The following is a 10,743-nucleotide window of genomic DNA, read 5'->3' on the forward strand; positions in this document are numbered from 1 at the left end:
AGACCCGAAGTGGTGGTAGAAGAGACCTGTGGGCCCTCTTATTGGATGATTCGATGCTTGATGTTAAGCCTATGGACATTGACAATGATGCCCCTCACTTGAGCACATTGTCAGTATTGGGTGAAAATCTGAGCATCGATGAAGATTGAATTAGTTGAAGCAATTCCCGGAACCCCATGACCAATCCGAAGGTATTTTCTGAAACTAGACTTGTTGATTGACTTGTAGGAGAAAACCCCGCTCGATTTGACCCTGTATAGCCTTCCGAATCCACTCCTGAAGTTGTTGTCATAGCTTGGTCGAGTGCTTGGTCGACTGACAGTCGACCAGCCAGTCGACCAAGAGTAATGGAATTCGATTTTGCACTAAGCCTCTTCCCATTTTGCCCCTACCTTTTTGGAACTTGTGAATGAGGACCTAAACTAATCATTGGCACTCCAGAGCTCGAGGTTGGACACTCTCTTGGGCTATTCCTTGATGTTTGGGAAGATCTTTGACTCCAATCATTATTGTATACACTAATCATGTGAAACCCAGCCCTAACCTTGACCCGGAAACCTTGTTATTTGTAGGTCCAGTGACCCGAAGTAAAGTAAGAAGTCAGCTTTGGGCCATCCCAGTGGAGGACTTGGTGTCTGGCTTTGAATCAATGAGAGTTGATGATGAGGTTCTATTTATGGAAACTGAATCTTGATGAAGATCGGATTAGTTGATGGACTTGGAGTGCTCTCTATCATGGTTTGAAGGCATTTCTACCTATTAGGTAAGTCACTTGATATGTGTGCAAAACCCCTTTAGGATTGGATTTGATCTGGGTCTTCAATTCCCTGTTTAGGAGTTGCTGAACTGATTGGTCGACTGGACCAGTCGACCAATCCACTCGACCAATGGGTTCTGTCTTTGGCAATTAGGTCTTGCTTGCTCTATTTAAGTCCAATCTCGAGTCTACTTTGTATTTTCTGCCTCCAAACTCTTTGGAACGAACCAAAGACCTCTGCAAGTCATCTCCCTTGCATCCTTGGTGTTTATTTTGACGGATCTTCGTCAAAACTCTTCCTCTTGCATCAAAGGTATGTCTACACTCTCATCTTCTCCTCCATCTCTGTGTTTCTTTCCTTTTTGAGTTGAGACAGTAGAGGAGATGATGCATTCTTTGTTGCAAACATCTCTGGACTTGTCTCTCATGATCTTCCTAAGGATTAATGGCTAATGCAATGATCTTAACCATGATCATTGCAAGCTTTTGAAGGAATCATGATCAAATCATGATCTTGTCTTTGTTCATCTTTTGATTTGAATTCTGATCTTCTTAGATCTACTATACTGATCATGTTAGTAGTCAATTATTGTGTTTTCTTTACATGATCCATGATCTATCAATCTCTAGTTGTTTCTCTTCTACCATACCATGCTTTCTTCATGAATCATGATAGTTACATCTATGGTAGGTTTTGTTTCCTTATTTAGATTTATGCTCTTAGGTCTATTTTCTTGAAGATCTAAGTGTGCCTTCCATGATATCCTTATCTGAATCAATGATTCATTCTCCTATTGTTCTTGTCTATGATTTCTATCTTGAATTCTTCAAGAACCATGATTGATCTAATTATGGTAACTTTTTGTTTCCTAATTTGTAACTTGAAGACTTGATTCGATTAGTGTTTTGAGGTCCTCTATATGTTAGGATACTACTAATGTAGTTTACCCCTTGTTTAGTACCCTTTTGAACCACCAAATTCGGATCTTATATCTTAAAACTCTGATTTTGTAGGCTACTGTCTTCATTGGTCGTGTTGATTGGTCGATGGGCGATAAACCAATCCAATCGACCAATGAGTACAGCAACTCCAGATTTGATCTGTTTTGGATGTTTTGATATCTTTTCTGTTAGGGATCTTTCCTAATATGTTGTATACACTTGTTTAGGACCTTCTTCTCAAGTTTGTCAAGATCTTACTTGATTTCTTAGGATTTTTTTGCAAGTTATATAAGGTAAGGATGGTTACTTCTTTAACAACATAAATTGCATATCTTAGTTTCTATATTTGAATCTTGTTAATTTATTTCTTTAATTAGATTCTTATAATGTTATACTATTGTGGTACTGTCTTGATATCAGTAGCATTACTTATTTATATTGAATTGACTCATGTATGATTTACTTACCAGTTATATACAAGTTGATTGTAATTATTGATTTCTTTCCATATATGAAGTTACCATATATGTGATGTTATGAATTCATGCTTGTGTATGCTTAAGTATGGTTTGGAAAGGAGAGGTGTCCTTTTGACACTTCTGTCCATGGACAACTACGGGAATATTATGGGATGTTTCCGGAGATGCCCTCTGGACACCTTCCTAAACTGTTGGATGACATATTTAGGACTGTCTAGTAGTGTTTGGCTAGGATGTCCCGTTATATCAGACCCTAATCGGAGGGGTATTGAGACCGAACGACCCGTGGTAGCAATGGGGATTCATGGGCGCTCAAGACCGGTAACCAACCCGTGAGAGGACAGGAATCACATTGTGGGGGCCATTTATTGGTAGGGTTGCATATGGATAGACTTGGGCTCACGGGCGCTCAAGACCGGTAACCAACCCGTGAGAGGACGTGAGAGCTTCCCATTTACCATATGTGGATAACCAATAGGGTTGATGAGTCCGTAGTCAGGGACTATGAGGACTCTAGTGTGAAGGATACCGGAAAGGATCGTCAGGGACGAGGAATGGACGTATCTAGATCTGACTTGATATAACTAAGTAGAAGACTTGCATTTGGCTAGGCTTAACCCTGACATGCGCCGGTACTTAGACCAATGGTTATGTGAGAGAGTGGTGACCTATACCCCCAGCCATGGAATGTCCCGAGGGATGCCGGACCCATTACCAACTAATGATGAGTGAATGAGACTTTCCTAAAGAAGTACGGTGCTATGACTTAAAGCATGTCTGCCAATAGAGACCAGCATATATAGAGTTAGATTCATACATTCATTGTTTGTCTCATACCATATTGCATCTATGTTTGTTTTGTAATCCCGCCATTTATGTTATTATGGATTTAATCGCCTTCTTGAGTTTCTTTGAAACTCATTCCTTTATTGTACAATGTTTGTTAGACTATTCTACGGGTTCCGAATATCATGACGGTGCGTACGAAGAAGCGCAAGGAGAAGAGGCATATCTCCAGGAAGGTGATTGCGGTTACGACAATTACACTGAAGATCCCGCGAGTGGTTATGCTCCGTATGATGCTTAGTCCGACCATAGAGTGGAAGCGCCCTTGTGCCATTTATGAGATTTATACTTATAGGGATATTGTCTATAAGATTGAGAACAATTTAGTCACCTATTGTACCTGCTATTGGGATTAGATTCTATCCTGTTTATTCTCTTTTTGAACTACTTTTCCGCTAGTTGTAGAGTGGGATTTCGCCTCACTTTACTTATCTGATTTAGATACTCTGATTATATTTAGTATTCTGATTTATATATGATTCATTCTTTCCTTATTTGGATCTATGGTTTATCTTTCGCACATCGATTATTATTGTTCATGATTATGTTATTGTTTATGTGGGAGGTTGATTACTCGATACCTGATCTTCGGGCTGTGGATCACACTCTCGGGTATGCCAGTTAGGGTACCGGCTGGGAGGATGTGACAGATTGGTATCAGAGCCCAAGGTTCGAGGAAATCCTAACCACAAAAGACAATAACTGAACATTCCTGAGTCATAGATCTGAGATGACTGCTCTACTCTTAGAAGTGAATAATAGAACACTTGGATTAGAAACTTAACCGATGAAGCCAGTTAGGGTACCGGCTGGGAGGATGTGACAGATTGGTATCAGAGCCCAAGATTCGAGAAAATCCTAAGCACAAAAGACAATAACTGAACATTCGTGAGTCATAGATCTGAGATCACTCCTCTACTCTTAGAAGTGAATAATAGAACACTTGGATTAGAAACTTAACCGATGAAGCATAACAGAACATTTCCGAATAACATACCATAATTATACTTAAGCAAATGTCACTAATGCAAATAAAAGAAAAGTGCATAATATACAATAATTAAGTGAAACAAAATGAACTTCATTAATTTCAAAAGCTTTTACAACGATTACATCTGAAATGCATAAATGAAAACCTAGGGTACAGTCTATCTAGGTGATCTCCTCTGATCTCTGTATGCTCTAAACTCCTCTGCTAGCTGAGTCACCTGATGCTCTATCCTATCCATTCGTGACTCCATCCTCTCATACATCTGCTCCTGTCTGACCTCCATCCTCTCTAGCATGGAAGTCATCGATCTCATCTGTGCCCCAAGATCTAAAGTCTCTGGAACTGCATGAGAGGGGCCACCTGCCTCGAAGTGCAATGAAGGAAACTCCCGATGCACCGGCTCAGCCTCGTGCATCTCTGTATTGTCTCCGGCCTGATCATCACTATCAGGACCGATATCCTCTCCTCCATCCTCTGACTCCTGATCCTCATCCTCTGTCTCCTCATCATCCTCACCCTCCGGACCAGGAGATCTCTCAGACTGCTGCAGTCTCATCTGACGAATGGTCCGAGTCCCGATGACATATCCCTGTGAACCAGTGTCCACTGGTGTATCCTCGAAACTCACCCCGAAATGCCCGAAGATCAAGGTCGGTAGCCTCCCATAGCAAAGGTTCCGCATGCTAGGCCGCAGAACCAAGTCCAAGCATGACCTGCTGAATGATGTAGGAGAGATCGATCTCGAAGCCCATGTAAATGCGGTAGATGACTAAGGCCTCCATCACTGTGACCCGATGGTGATGTCCGGCTTTCGGCATAATGTTTCGGCAGACTATGCGACCGATAATCCGTGCAGAATCCGTCATCCGTCCGCTGGTCCACTGAGTGAAGCATCGACGACTATCCCATAGTGTAGAGCATATCTCGCGTAGCTCATACGGCATCAGATAGCTGTCCAAATCTGCTCTCGCAGGTATCCACACACACTTCTTGTGGATAGTAAGGAACCCGCAAGATCTCAGCCGGTGCTCGGGTGGAAAAGTGAATCTGAGTCTGGAAGACCCTACTCCTGAGGACAAGTCTAAGTGGATGTCCTTGACCTCGAGCCTCCTCTGTGTAAGTAAGGTTGCTGAAGAACAACCTCACTAGCTCCGGGTATACCGGCAGATCCTCGGTGAAGAGATGAGTCCACTGCAACGTGTCGAATCTCTGCCGAATCCTAAAGACTCTGAGCTGGCGTAGGTGAAGCAGACGTCCCAACTCGATGTTACAGTAACTGAAGTAGGCCTCGTACAAAAACTCGGCCTGTGGTGTGTCGAACATGTCCGGTCTCCGAACCTCCTGTCTAGGCTCTGAAGGAACCTGACCTCTGCCCCTAAGTGCCCCTACAATTCGGCCACGACCTCTACCTCGTCCTCGCCCTCCCCTCTGCATGGTGTGTATCTGTGGAAGAGACAAGAGACATTTCCAGTTAGTGCTACTTTAAGATTTGAGCCAAAAGGGTATTTTCGTAATTTTTCGAAAAATTTCAAATTTGGGGAAATTTTGATTTGAACATACTAGCATGTGTGCAATACTTGGAATTTCATGTCTATGAGGTTGGTTTGAAGAAAATCAATCGAAAACTTGAATTAAAGCGAAAAATTCAGCAAGAAGGAAAATTTGGGGATTTTGCAATTTAGGTCAAAATTGGATTTTTGAAAAGTTGAAATTGGTTAAATCAAATTTTATGGACCTATCTACAATATCATCTTGAGCATGTAGCATTTGATTTCGTGCGGAAATTTCAAGCGGTTTGTGAGAAAACGAAAATTTTCTAAAGATAACAATTTCGGTATGAAAACGTTGCGAGATGAACACCAATATGTTAGAACTTGTTGTCTATGCATGGCATTGTGTTTGAAACTTAAGGAATATGTTTCTAAGCATTCCTAAGCATGATTTCAGCATTGGATACAAGCAAAGCATGGTTTTGATTGAAATGCAAGCATGAGAAGATGAAAATGGAAGAAAGAATGAAAGATTTACCTTGTTTGTGATGGTTGTGTGTTGAAGTGTTGTTGTTGAAGCACCAAAACACCTCAAGAGCACTTGGAAGAACCTTTGGAGACTTTCCCTAGAGCTCTCTCACCTTTGAAAGAGGATAAAATGAAGTTGGAATGTGGAAATGAGGCTTATAATGCGAATTTTCGCATTCTGTCTTGATTGGTCGACTCATTGGTCGACTGGGTCAGTCGACCAATCACTCGACCAATGGTCACAAAGACCTCATTTTCTGCTGAATTTTTGGAAAATGTGATTTTTGCCTTATGGATTATTATTTGATGACTATATGGATATATTTAAGCATGATTTAAGTTTTCAAATCATTTGGACTTGTGGATTATGTTGAAACTTCAAAATTCGGTATTTTGATGTTCTCAGTTTTTGCAGAATGGTTACTCGAGAAGTGGGCATGGTGAATCCAGTGGTCAAGGAGGTGGTGAAATACCTCAGGGAGATGGTGAAATACCTCATGGGGGTGGTGAAATACCTCATGGAGGTGGTGAGATACCTAATGTTGATCAAGGTACCCATGAGATACCCGGTGCCCCAAATGTTGGAAGCTTCCATGATGTTGCCAATATTATGGGCAATATGATGCAACGACAAGCGGCTCGGTTCAACCGGATGTTGGTGGGTTTCATGACTCGCATAATGAGACTCGAACCTGGTGCTAATGTGAATCCTCATGCAGCAGTCCCTGAATGCAGGAGGTTTAGCTAGAACTCCTCATACTCGCCTGATGGAGAGTTTTCTGAGGATCCCTTGTTTCCTAACAAGTGGCTTCGTGAGTTGGAGAAGGCTTTCCGACATACGCAATGCTCGGAAGCTCGGAAGATTTTGTTTGCTTTGACAGAAGTTGCAACAAGAAGCTGATGCATGGTGGACCTCCACTCGGCCTGTTTTGGAAGGTTTGCATGCAGGAGTTGTAACTTGGGAGTTGTTCAAAGAGGCTTTTTGCTTGAATTATTTCCCCGAGGCGGTGAAAGATGCGAAGGAAGCTGAGTTTATGGTTCTCACACAAGGATCTTTGTCTGTGTTGGAGTACCAACAGAAGTTTGAGGAGCTTCATTTCTTTGCTCCAGATTCTCTGAAGGTCGATCTCGCCAAAGCGAAGAAGTTCTTCAAAGGACTGCGCCCTACCATTAAAGCTTACCTCACAGTCCAGCCTATAGTGAGCTATGCTCAGGTGGTGCAGAACTCGAAGAAGTTGGAAGAAACGAGAGAAGGAGAGTGCACGTATGCAAAGGCCCTGGCAGCCAAGGAACCCTGGGTTGGTGGATCGTAATGATTGGCGTTTTGTGAGACCTACACCCTACTCCACTCCTACTTTTCAGCCTAGGAGTTTAGGTCAGAACTCGGGTTTTCAACAGCCCGGCCAGTTTAGATAGTATGGCGAAAATCGACCACCAGTGAGTGCAAGTGCTAGGCTTGTGAATGCGAATCCTAGGCCTTTTGTTCAGAAGCCCCCTGTTGCAGCTACCCCAGTTGGACCCAGCAATCCTGTTTGCTTTTCTGCGCAAGCAAGCTGGTCATTTCGCTTGTGCTGTCCGAAGCGGCTTTGTCCAGCAGCCTGCTCCGGTGGTGAAGAGTGCTCCTACTCCTCCCTTTGGTAGAGTGTTCGGTATTTCCCAGGTCTTGAGCGGGATCCAAGCCATGAAGTGATTACAGGTACATTGTTAGTTGCTTCTATTTCTGCATTTGTCTTATTTGATACGGGTGCATCTCATTCGTTCATGTCATCTGTATTCATCAAGAAGACTGACCTAATCCCTGAGAAGTTGTCTAGTTGTTTATTGATTAGTACACCTACTGGGTCTGTTGTGAAACTAGATAAGGGGTTATCTAAATGTCCTGTGTTGATTGGTGAGAAGAACTTGGAAGCCAATTTTGTACTTCTTGATATGAAGGACTTCGATGTTATTTTGGGAATTGATTGGTTAACAGCCCACAAAGCTGTGTTTCTTTGTTCCTCAAAGAAGATTCAGTTCCATATTTGTGGAAGTCCGGTCTTAGAATTTCATGGTGAGAAGAGAAGGGTTTGTAAGAAGGTGCTGTCTGCACTGATGCAAGTCTATGCCCTAGTGGATGATGCTTCATCGAAGCAAGGGTAAAGTGGAGAAAAGAGTCGATGAAGTCGAGTTGTCCGTGACTTTGTTGATGTCTTCCACGATGATCTATCGGGAGTGCCTCCAGACAGGGATGTCGAGTTTTCTATTAATCTCGTCCCTGGTGCCGCTCCGGTATCTAAAGCTCCGTATAAGATGGCTCCTACTAAGTTGAAAGAGTTGCAAAACCAGTTGAATGAGCTCATTGATAGAGGTTTCGTGCAACCTAGTGTATCACCTTGAGGAGCTCCGGTCTTGTTTGTCAAGAAGAAAGACGGTAGTATGCGCCTGTGCATCGACTACCGTGAGTTGAATAAGTTGACTATCAAGAATAGATACCCGCTGCCCAGAATTGATGATCTCTTCGATCAGTTAAAAGGTGCAGTTGTGTTCTCAAAGATTGACTTAAGATCCGGATATCACCAATTGAAAGTGAAGTCTAGTGATATCTTCAAGACAGCTTTCCGAACTCGGTATGGCCACTACGAGTTTAGGGTCATGCCTTTCGGATTGACCAATGCTCCTGTGGTGTTCATGGACCTCATGAACTGAGTATTTCACGATGTGCTTGATAAGTTTGTGATTGTTCTCATCGACGACATCTTGATCTATTCGAAGAGCGAAGAAGAGCATGCGAGCCATCTAAGTTTCACTTTGCAAAGATTGCGAGAAAAGAAGTTGTACGTCAAGTTTAGCAAGTGTGATTTCTGGCTTAAGAGAGTAGTATTCCTTGGCCATGTAGTTTCAGCTGAAGGTATTCATGTCGATCCTGAAAAAGTCCAAGCTGTGGCTGATTGGGAAAGACCGAAGTCGGTAACGGAAATAAGAAGTTTTCTTGGATTGGCGGGTTACTACAGAAGGTTTATTGAGAACTTTTCTCGGTTGGCTGCTCCTATGACAAAGTTGACCAGGAAAGAAGAGAAGTTTGTTTGGTCGGCGCTTTGTGAGAAAAATTTCCAAGAGTTGAAAGATAGATTGACAAGTGCCCCGGTTTGACTATACGATAGTTCCGGTGGTATGACGAGTTTATACCGATGCGTCAAAGATTGGATTGGGTTGCGTCTTGATGCAACATGGCAAGGTCGTAGCCTATGCTTCTCGGCAATTGAAAGATTATGAGCGGAATTACCCCACTCACGATCTAGAACTTGCCGCTGTTGTCTTTGCTTTGAAGATTTGGAGACATTACCTCTACGGTGAGAAGATTGCCATTTTCACGGATCATAAGAGTTTGAAATACTTCTTTACCCAAAAGGAGTTGAACATGAGACAAAGGAGATGGTTGGAACTAGTCTCTGATTATGATTGTGATATTCGGTATCACCCCGGGAAGGCAAACGTTGTTCCTGATGCTCTTAGTAGGAAGAACCGGAAGAAGACTTTGGATTTGAATGCTTTGAGATTACCATTGTGGTCTTCTATTGAGAGCTTTGATTTGGAAATTGTCCCTGAGAATTCTGATTTTATTCTTTCTGCCATGACGGCAAGATCTGGCCTTAGAGATAGGATTGTTGCTCTGCAGAGTTCTGATCAAGAACTTTTGGTAAAAGTTGAGAAGATTTCTTCGAATCCTGAGTCGGACCCCGACTTTGGTATATCCATGGATAGTGCTTTATTGTTTAGAGGAAGACTGTGCGTGCTGCATAAGCGAAGAAATTAAAAAGGAAATATTGAAGGAAGCACACCGATCAGTCTTTACTATACACCCGGGAAGCACCAAGATGTACAAGGACTTGAAGGAACATTTTTGGTGGATTGGTTTGAAGGCTGATGTTGATGATTTTGTTGCCAAGTGTGAGACTTGCCAACGTGTGATAGTCGTTCGACAACCCCCATCTGGATTACTTCAACCTCTTCCTATTCCTAGCTGGAAGTGGGAGGATATCTCTATGGACTTTGTGACTAGCTTGCCTCGGACAAGTAAAGGCAATGACACTTGTGTGGGTGATTGTTGATAGGTTGACCAAATCAGCCCACTTCATTCCTATGAAGATCACTCATACTCTGGACAAGCTAGCAAGGCTTTACGTGGATAATGTGGTTCGCCTGCATGGTGTGCCATTGAGTATTGTTTCTGATCGTGATCCTAGGTTCACCTCAAGGTTTTGGAATAGTTTGCGAGAAGGCCTTGGGAACCCAATTGAACTTGAGTACAGCTCATCATCCACGATCGATGGACAATGCGAGCGGACAATTCGGACATTGGAAGACATGCTCAGATCTTGTGTGGTGCATATGGGTGGTAATTGGGATGAACATCTAGCTTTGGTTGAGTTTGCCTATAACAACAATTATCAAGCAACAATAGGCATGGCTCCATTCAAGGCTTTGTATGGAAGTACTTGTAGGAAACTTTGTCACTGGACTGAGACAGGTGGAAGAAAAGTCTTAGGTCCTGAGATGATTGAAGCTATGAGTGCTATGGTAGATATGATAAGAGAAAGGATTAAGTCTGCTCAGTCAAGACAGAAATCTTATGCTGATAAGAGGAGAACCGATTTGGAATTTCAAGTTGGAGAGAAGGTTTTCTTGAAGGTTTCACCAATGAAGGGTGTGATGAGATTCAATGTTAAGGGA

Source organism: Hakea prostrata, chromosome 7 (genome assembly GCF_041222555.1).
Source record: "Hakea prostrata isolate BN-2017 chromosome 7, UWA_Hpros_2, whole genome shotgun sequence".
Classification (NCBI taxonomy): Eukaryota; Viridiplantae; Streptophyta; class Magnoliopsida; order Proteales; family Proteaceae; genus Hakea; species Hakea prostrata.